The sequence below is a fragment of the Haemaphysalis longicornis genome, unplaced genomic scaffold, assembly GCF_048455015.1.
Source record: "Haemaphysalis longicornis isolate Haplotype H1 unplaced genomic scaffold, Haemaphysalis longicornis Haplotype H1 scaffold_4, whole genome shotgun sequence".
In the NCBI taxonomy this organism is placed as follows: domain Eukaryota; kingdom Metazoa; phylum Arthropoda; class Arachnida; order Ixodida; family Ixodidae; genus Haemaphysalis; species Haemaphysalis longicornis.
The window spans coordinates 134,169,747-134,179,031 of NW_027526361.1; the positions used below are offsets into that span (position 1 = coordinate 134,169,747).

General features: G+C 46.6%; 1 pseudogene; it reads left to right on the plus strand.

The window, feature by feature from the left end:
• Positions 1-5,066: 5,066 nt before the first annotated feature.
• LOC144180581 (very long chain fatty acid elongase AAEL008004 pseudogene) lies at positions 5,067-8,871 on the plus strand (annotated as a pseudogene).
• The last annotated feature ends 414 nt before the right edge of the window (positions 8,872-9,285 follow it).

Here is a 9,285-nt window from a genome sequence, read left to right on the forward strand (position 1 = left end):
AATGCCCTTAGAAGTGTGTACGCACATAAATTTGCACTTTAGAACATCTCTCTCAGTAAACAGAACTCCTGTTAAACGGAACTAATTTTTCCGGTCCCTCGAAGTTTCGTTTATCGAGAGTCTACTGTACTTTGACTTTACGCTGAGCAATATTTAAAACCCAGAATGTCTCGAAAAGTTAGAAGTAGTCACCCAACCAATTATTGCCAACAATGACTCGTTTAAATTATTAGAAACAGTCATTCCTTGTGAATGCAACTGAAGACTGGAACAATACTGAATCAGACATTTTAGTACAAAAGAAAATCCTTGTTAAGCTGCATAGCAGCCGATGATGCTGTCTCTTTTTGATAATTTAATCCTGTAGTGTGTTCCGCGCCAACAGCGAAGCAATGTCGTTTAACCAGCTTGGAATTGCACCTGTGAAAGAGTCGCTGAAAGGGGCCATGCAGACAAAACACAAGTATGGTCCATTCGGGAGATTGATCCGTTAGAATCATACCGACACCACTTTTAACGCGCACTTATGTAGCTGAAATAACCTATATAATTCGGAAAAAAGGAGATGGCCATGCGACCCACTACTTCGTTTCCCGCAAGATAACCTATGATGTCCTTTGTGACCAGATGTGCGATTGGCTGAAGCCGGCAAAAGCAAAAGCAAATTAGGCACGGCTTATAAGATTATCGAACGACTTATTTGCGCTTACATGTAATTCTTATTTATTTCACAGCAGTAAAAATTCTGCGGTACAATGAAAGTTACAAAAATACACGTAAGCATAGAAGTAGCGATGCGCAGTGCTGTTGGTAATGGGCGCACTATGGTTCTTTTAGCTGCACAGCAGTTCGCAACTTTGTAGTAGTCTTACACGACACTGGCCGTTTGGCCTAAGCGACGTTGTTTTACATGAACCAGTTTTTTCGATGATACCTACTCTATGTTTCACGAAACGATTACATTCAGCAGTGACAAAAATTTACACCATCTTCCCGGGAGGGGAACCATGGGGTAGATGCAACGGATCGGGGGTTGCCGTTGCGTCGTGCAAAACATATTTGTGCCGTATTACTACACGTAACTACCGACTTCAACGAGCCTGCTACTCCCCTCATTCAACTTCCCCCCCTTTCCAGCTCATTAGCCCCTCAGTAACATGCGACCTGTGGTGTTGCGGCTTCTCCGAACGAAGACGACCCCAAACCCTGTCCAGCATACTCACTGTTAGGCGTGGCAGTTCCCAGATAGATGTCAAAAATGCAAGGAACGGGCCGACTTTGCTCCTGTATTATGCAATTAAATGTCCTGAGGTGATTCGCCAAGGCCGCAAAATTGCTAGTGATGAGCACTGCACGGGAGCCCGTATTCCTCAGCTCAGATCCGCGGGATCAGCGCTGGGATGTTCACTAATCCGAAGACGCTGCTAGGATCCAACGGCTCAAGGGCCGACGTCTGGTGTGGTACCCTAGCCGTCATTAACAAACTAGACAAAAAAGGACATGAAAGCTAAAGCTTCATATATGAGCCCGATGGCGTCCTTTCGTAAAAGTAGAGCACTTTTCCACAGACCAGTCGGTCTTCCGAAAAGCTCTGATAAGATCTCCGGACACAGGCGTGAAAACGAGTTTTCATTGTGTCAAAACGGTTGCTTGGAAATCGCGAAGGGGGAATGGTTCTAGGTAAGACAATACACGCATCTATCATTACGATGGAGAACTTATAAACCACGTATCGAATACATTTAAACGGTTTGTAGATGCGTGTACTCAACGCACTAAAAAACGCCTTGTTGCTTCGTTCTTCATTTGCCATTTGTCTTTGAAGGTTTGAAGATCAACGGAAAACACATTCAGTTAAGGTTGAACGCACATTTAGCAAATGCTTTGACGCATATTGAACGCACTTTCATCAGAAAACGTTCGTGCGTCTCTTAACTATGTTTAAGAAGGGATGGTAAAGTTCTTAACACCGAAGCTGTTTAGGAATTTGTCGATTCGGGCGTTTCAGGAAAATCAGTATAACAGCATACAGCAATCACCGGCGCCGGCAGGATTCGAGCCTGAGTCTGGTAGATCAACGAAGTTAGAGCTATTGGTCTTACCTACTCGGCTACTACCGTGAGTTAGTACTCGAAAGTCAAATGGCTTACTCACTCAGCTTTGACTGTGGGGAGAGGATTCACGCCAGCTGCTCTACACAGAACACGTGATAGGGTACACTTTGCACTTGCGGGCGGCAAGTTTAAGTGTGTGGGTTCCGTTTGTTCGTTCTGCTTTTCTTCGACTTAGCAATAAAGATGGAGTAAATGTCGTTGCGGCAGCAGAGAAGAAGCAAATCGGCTGCAATCGTGGACTTAAACCGTCATGATGGCTTAAGGCTGCGTGCAGCTTATCTACCTTCAAGTCCTGCGTGTGGGCTTAATTCATTTTTTTGCTCCCTGTCTCTCGCATGCCGGAGATTTCTACACTGCATGCTTCTTTCTATAGCATTCACATAAATTTATTCTAACAAACAGCATTTCATTAATATTGCTCTGAAGGAATTGTTTGAGGAGAATATAGTTCTACTGGTTGTTTTACACTGAGCACAATTTAGGTGAGTTCGAAAACAGTGCTCTAAATTATGGAAACGCGTACGCGTTTTGTGGGATATATCCCGGTAGAAATCTTAAGTGTCCCGACCAATCTGAATGGGTAAAGTATCTATGTGCAGGGGCTACGTGCTTACCGGCTATAAACGGATGAAAAAAATGACAGCTCGTAACTCCCAATTGTCCCACTTGAAATACTTGGAACAACTTGAGGCTTCGTGAAAATCTTACCTGTATGATCCAGCTTATCACGCTTGGAGATAAAGTTTGAGAATAGGAAAAATTAGTGCTATTGATTTCTGCCAGTGCTTGTGAAGAATACTGCAGCGGTGACTAGTAGATTTGAATCTGCTCTTGGGCACACTGGCCAACTGTTATACCGGCAAGAGGTGATAACACTGTTATGGGTAAAACTATTGTAGTGGCAAGCAAGATAACACTGAGGGAAAGGATAAATTAGGCGGTAAGACACGCACATGAAGACCACCATGCATAATGCAATTGCACACAGCCTCAAAACCATGATAGTGATGTCAATTTAAAATTGAGCCACAATGTATCCATGCTGACTGTCACGGATAGGATACTTTTGTAGTGCTATTTTTGGATTTTGCTTTTAGTCAGGATTGTGCTATTAGTCAGCTTTTTTACAAACAAGCTGGCTAATGCCTCAGCAGTATGCACAAGCGGCGTTCTCCGGGTACACACACTAAACAATTACGTAAGTGTGGGCACTAAACGTAGTGGGAGTGTGCTTTGAAATAATCTATACTCTTCCTTCACCGCCTTAATATTCCTTGTGGTGATTAGCGCCCTTTGAAGTTATTAGAACGCCTAGTTTGGTACAGTAAAGTTTTCCTTCGATTTCCTCCCCCAAAGGTAGATCCGCTGGTACCGCCGTCAAGCGATGTGGACCACACGAGATGTTCGCCGGTGCGGCCGTGGATCTGTTAAGCCGCCGGAGGCAGCCGTCGAGGAGTCGTTGGGTTCGGTAGTTGCTGGTCTCCGGCAGCCATGAGACGAAGTCTTGGGTATGGTATAACTTGGAGTTTATAGGCAGTACTATTTTCAAGCGAAATTTACAATATATACATAAAATGGAGTTACTCGTTACAACTTTCGGCAGAGCCGAAGGTACAGAGTGCCTACAAACGAGAATGTGCCCAAGTGGTGGGTCTTAGAAGGGCACCCGGCATAGCCGATAGCGCGAAGCGCCTGCAAGAAGTAAAATGCGAATCACAGTAATGGGGTTCCTAGCATTTATAGAATTTGGGCAGCGCCCCTGCTGGTGCGACAGTTCACATGATGTCAGACGGATATCCGCGCTGACATCAGAGTGACATCAGCTATCAAAGCCCCGATTGGTTCAATTCGAACAAATAAAACACACGCACAAAAAGAACCAGCCAATCATAAACATGCCGCCTACTGTGGTCACATGACCCGATACTCCCTCTCATGCAACTCCTATAGTACGCTTCCCGCGTGCGTTATTGCCACCGCCAAGCAAAGGCAAGGCCTCGGCTACCTAAAGTCGCATACCGTGAGTAGTAGTCACGCCTTTACGGCGGCATCTGCTCAAAAGCCAAAGCCGAACAGCTTAAAGCGGTCTTGGCTAGCATCTTAGAGTGTCTGCGCCCTGCCGCCATGCCTTTGGCCACGCGCGCTCGCCGACACAGTGAGGAAGTCGAGGCTAATCCAGGCTAAGCCAGGCTAACCCAGGCTAAGGGACGTCCGCCGCCTGATCCGCAGAAAGAGCTGCTCTAAGCCCAGGCGACCATTCTCGAGGCGAATGACCCATAAACGAACAGCACGGCTTCGCAAATCCTTAAAGCCTACGCCACGCGCCTTTTTGACAATAAGAGACGGCATCCTTTCGCTTACCGTCAGCTCGTCAGCCTTGACGACGACCGAGCCTCACCCCAATGTCGGCAAGCCATAATACCGGCGTGCGCGCTGTCCGAGCGAACCCCGCGCCGACACTGCGCACCCATCCGCCGTTCACTGATATCTCCCGGTCGAGCTGACCGCGTACCAGTGCAACGAAGCTACTCGGGCTAAGCACCCCCCTCTCCTGCCGCACAAAATCAAAGAACGCAAAGCATGCCCTTGGCGGCCCCCAACTGCGCGTCCCGCCCGTAAACAAACGAATTCCGCAGCGGGCTTACAGGTACATAGAGCTATATATTCTCCCAGTCAGCCGAGTAGCCAGGTACACCAAATTAAATTGGGTTAGCAAAAAATGCCGGCACAAAAACGGCGGTATTGTGTCATACAAAGCTGCGTACATAAGTACAACTAAACGCAAAGAGCCCCGACCTGGTTGCACGTGGCAATCAATTACTGGTGGAACGCGGAAATGCGCACGACTATAGCTTGACTTAAACCACCCAGGCCCGGTGCGCGGAGTCCAAGTTTACGTTCGCGTACGTTCCTGTCGCATGAAATCTTGCGTTGGGCAGCTGAAAGGCAGCACGACGTGCACATGTGGCTAGGTTGTGATATCAGATGAAGGAGACTTTCACATAGGCCTCCACGAGAATTTAGTTGGCTCTAAAGGTAGAGTCATACGCAGTGTCCTATGCCGTAGTGGAGCCGACGGAGCCCTGTTAGAACCCCAGCACAAGCATGAGGTCTCTACAAGTAGCCACAGCGCAGCAAATAGACGTGTCTCTCTGGAACATGTTCTCCTCAGGGGGCGATCCGAGAGTTCGGAATTGGCCCCTGATGGGCTCCCCTGCAGTCGTCTTGTGGATTGCCGTAGGCTACCTCTACTTTGCCTTACATCTTGGTCCACGACTCATGAAGAATCGGAGACCTGTTGCAGTTAAACCCCTCGTATTGACCTACAACGCACTCACCGTCATCGTCAGCGTCTACTTTTTTGTTGCAACATTGCAAATCACCTACCTGCGTGGAACGGCAGTTGGGGTGGAAGGACTGTCAGCGTACAGCCTTTTCTGCGAAGGCACGGACAACTCTTCGAACGGCCTGCCATTTCTTCACCATCTGTGGCTGTATATGTTCACCAAGATTGCCGAGCTTCTGGACACCGTATTCTTCGTGCTGCTTAAGAAGAACGACCACATTTCGTACCTCCATGTTTCCCACCACGCACTTGCAGTGCTTACTGTCTGGTTGAACCTGAACAACGGCATCACGGGACAGTCGGCCATGTTCCCGTTTCTCAACAGTGCGGTCCACGCGGTCATGTACACGTATTACGGCCTGGCGGCTCTGCCATCCTCGCTGCGGCCAAATCTCTGGTGGAAGAAGTACGTCACCCTCTTCCAGATTGTTCAGTTTGTCACATTCGCTGTGCACGCCTGTATTCCTCTATCCCTAGACTGCGGATACCCTCGCACTATGGCGTGGATTATAGTGACAGAGTCGTGTTTGTTCGCGTGGCTCTTCTCACGGTTCTATTGCCACCACTACATGGGGCACAGGGCTGACTGAGCGGTTTCGCAAATGAGGATGCTGTTCGGGGAAAAACTTGGCGATGCTGCGCAAGTGCCGGCGCTTTTTGTGGAAGTGCTTTCTCGTGCGCTGTTGAGTGGGGTCTGTATGCTGACCAAAATTGTACTTCCTGCCTTGGGTATCCGCTTTCGTAAAAACAATCCGGTGCTCTGTCATATCTTATTAGAGGAGACCATCCCCAAGAAGTCCGTTTAACTCCTGAGTCAGCTCTGCTGTTTAACATTTCAGGTTTTACAATGTCTTGTTTAAGACCTGGAAGTCGCCATAATAGAAAAGCTTCCTCAAGTGCTTTGAGGAATACCTTTATTGCGTGAATGCAATTTGCTATCCCGGAGCAAGAAAAATGTCGAAATCTGAGTGGGATGAATACACGGTTCTATGATGCGATTTTTATGATGCTCTTGGATTCCACGAGGTAATTTGCTGTAATTGAGTGTCAAAGTGCCGCGTTTTCCAAGCTGTACATGCAAACTATATGTGATTATGAGGTAATATTTTTCCTGGTGGGGGTGATTAGGCAGCGGTAATTAAAGGTGACAGAGGTAATATGCGGTGCTTGCAAGGGGGTTATCTGTCCTTGTCATGCTTTCCTACATCAACTTGTCATCAATGGTTTAACGAACGCCAGTGTAACAAGCTTTGCAATCTTGGAGTGGGAAAATGATGGTAGTGGACACAGCGGAATCAGGGTGACTTCACGTGTTTTCTTCGGGCATGATTTGGAACCGACTTCTTCAAGGTGCAATAAAAACCGCAGATTTTTTTCTGTGTGGCATTTTTTTCTTAGACTCCTTACCGCTTGGAAAAAATCCAAAACGCCTATTTTTAGCTAGTATTTCTAGCTCCAGACACATACTAAGTCAAAGTTATCTAAACAGAAAGGCTTTACTTTGATCCCAAACTTCCAGGACGGAATACTATAACAACTGCTGTCTAGAGTCAGCAAAATTTGTTGTTGGCTAGGTTCAAGCTCTAGACTCAGCGTCATAGTTGTTTGCATTCACTTAGGCAGCATAGATGTAAAAATTCCGCACTCAAATATTCTGTGGCCCCATTCGGAAAAACGTTTCGGTGCAACGTGTATTAAGTGATTCCCTTTCATCTATAATGGGCAGCATATACTCCAAAAAAACTATTGGCTTTATCTTTAAAAGTACTCCGGAATCCAAAGATTTTGATTGTTGTTTTGGATGACTGAAATGCATCCACATAAATGCAAGTTTTTTTGACGAAGCCTGATATTTCTGGTGTTGATTGACTGCTTGATTAATTAAATTCACGTTTTTTGGCAAAGTGGAGCGGACAGGCAATGTTTCAATGAGAAAATCCCATATATCAATGAAGGGCAAACCATGTACTTAATGCACGGTAACTATTTAACGCTGAGCAATATATAAAACCCAGAATGTCTCGAACAGTTAGAAGTAGTCACCCAACCAATTAATGCGAACAATGACTCGTTTAAATTAATAAAAACAGTCATTCCTTGTGAATGAAACTGAAGACTGGAACAATGCTGAATTAGACATGTCAGGACAGAAAAAATCCTTGTTAAGCTGCATAGAAGCCGATGATACTGTCTCTTCTTGATAATTTATTCCTGTAGTCTGGTCCACGCCAACTGCGGGGTGGCGCCCTCTTGAGGCAGCGACGGAAAGCAGATCGGAGGTCAAGGTTAGCGCGGTGCGTCGTGCATGGTTCTTGCCTTCGGCGTGAGCGCGTTGTTTTTCAACTCTCGAAGAGAAGGTAGCTTTCCGTCTCACCTAGTCGCTTTTTTTAAATGCAGAGCATTTCTTTAACTCACGATGTCACCCGGTGTTGTCGGCGTTCCTCGGCGTCCGCAACAGCCGTTCCAGGTGCGCTCTCCCCCCACCCCTCCTCTCCCGCATCACGCTTGACCATGCACTCCTCCTCTCCCGTATCACGCTTGACCAGTTGTTGACCATGCAAAATAGGGCGAAATTAGCGCGTCTGAAGTTGCTGTTCGAATTGCTTCATAATCAGATGAACATTAGTGCCACAAACCTCATCTCAGTCGTACAGACACGACCGATCCGTAATAAGCACTCTTTTACACTCACTGAATTCGCTTGCCACACTAACTGTCTCAGGAACTCCTTTTTCCCTCTAGCGATAAGAGAATGGAACAAACTAAGCCCATTCCTCACGAGTGCCACTTCAATGACAACATTTTTAAAACTTGTGGAAAAGCAAATGGTGCAAATTTCTTTTTTTAGCTCTAACCATCTGGCGCTACCCGTATTATAAGCTGCCGTCATCGTCTGTTTGTATGTGTTACTCTGAGTCTTTTACAGTTCGATTGCTTTTATACCTGTATGTTATGCTGAAAGGATCAACAAAATGTAAACCTTTTCAGACATGAAACTGTGAGTTTGCTTTTAGTGATGTCAGAGTGTATTAATGCCAGTAATATGCACACCATGATCACTGAAACCGTTCTGTTATTATACATTATTATTGTGCGCTGTATTGCTATGCATTTAGTACTGACTATCACATCTGTGACACATTTTTTACACTTAAATGTATCTTTCTTTTGCACACCTGCTATGATCTCTCAAGAGATTGGCAGTATCTCTAAATAAAATAAATAAAATCAAATACACTTCACGTCGGACCTATTACCGGCCGTGCCTATGAATTCAAGCCCGGGCCCGGCCCGGGCCCGCCAATAATCGACTTCGGGCGGCCCCGCCTGGCCCGCGGGTCGGGTCGGGCCTGGGCTTTCGGGCCGGCCCGGGCCCGTACAGTGCTCTGTCCTACAGAGCCGGAAGGACGATCAAGCGAAAGGAATTCTTATGCAGCATTGGTCATATGTTTACGTGCAACCTGACAAGAGAGACAATAAAATGATTCAAACGGAATAAGGCGCCAGACTCCATTGTAAACTGCTGCTTTAATCCAAGTGAAACATGTAATCAAACACGACGCTTCCGAGCATGATATTGCCTCTTTGGGACCGGCAAGCGAATCGGGCAACGTGTAAGTTATCCTCGCAACACTTGAGCGCTCTTGTAAATGCGCCACGTCAGCAGACCAGCCGTACTGAGATGAAGTAACCACGCCGAATAAGGGGCGATGAAATACTTTGTACATCGCGTCTTGCTACATGTCGACGGCGCAGTTAAAGAGAACCCAATTCAGCTCACATACGCGAGCGTATCGCCCATAAACGCTTGCGCACGAAGCCAAT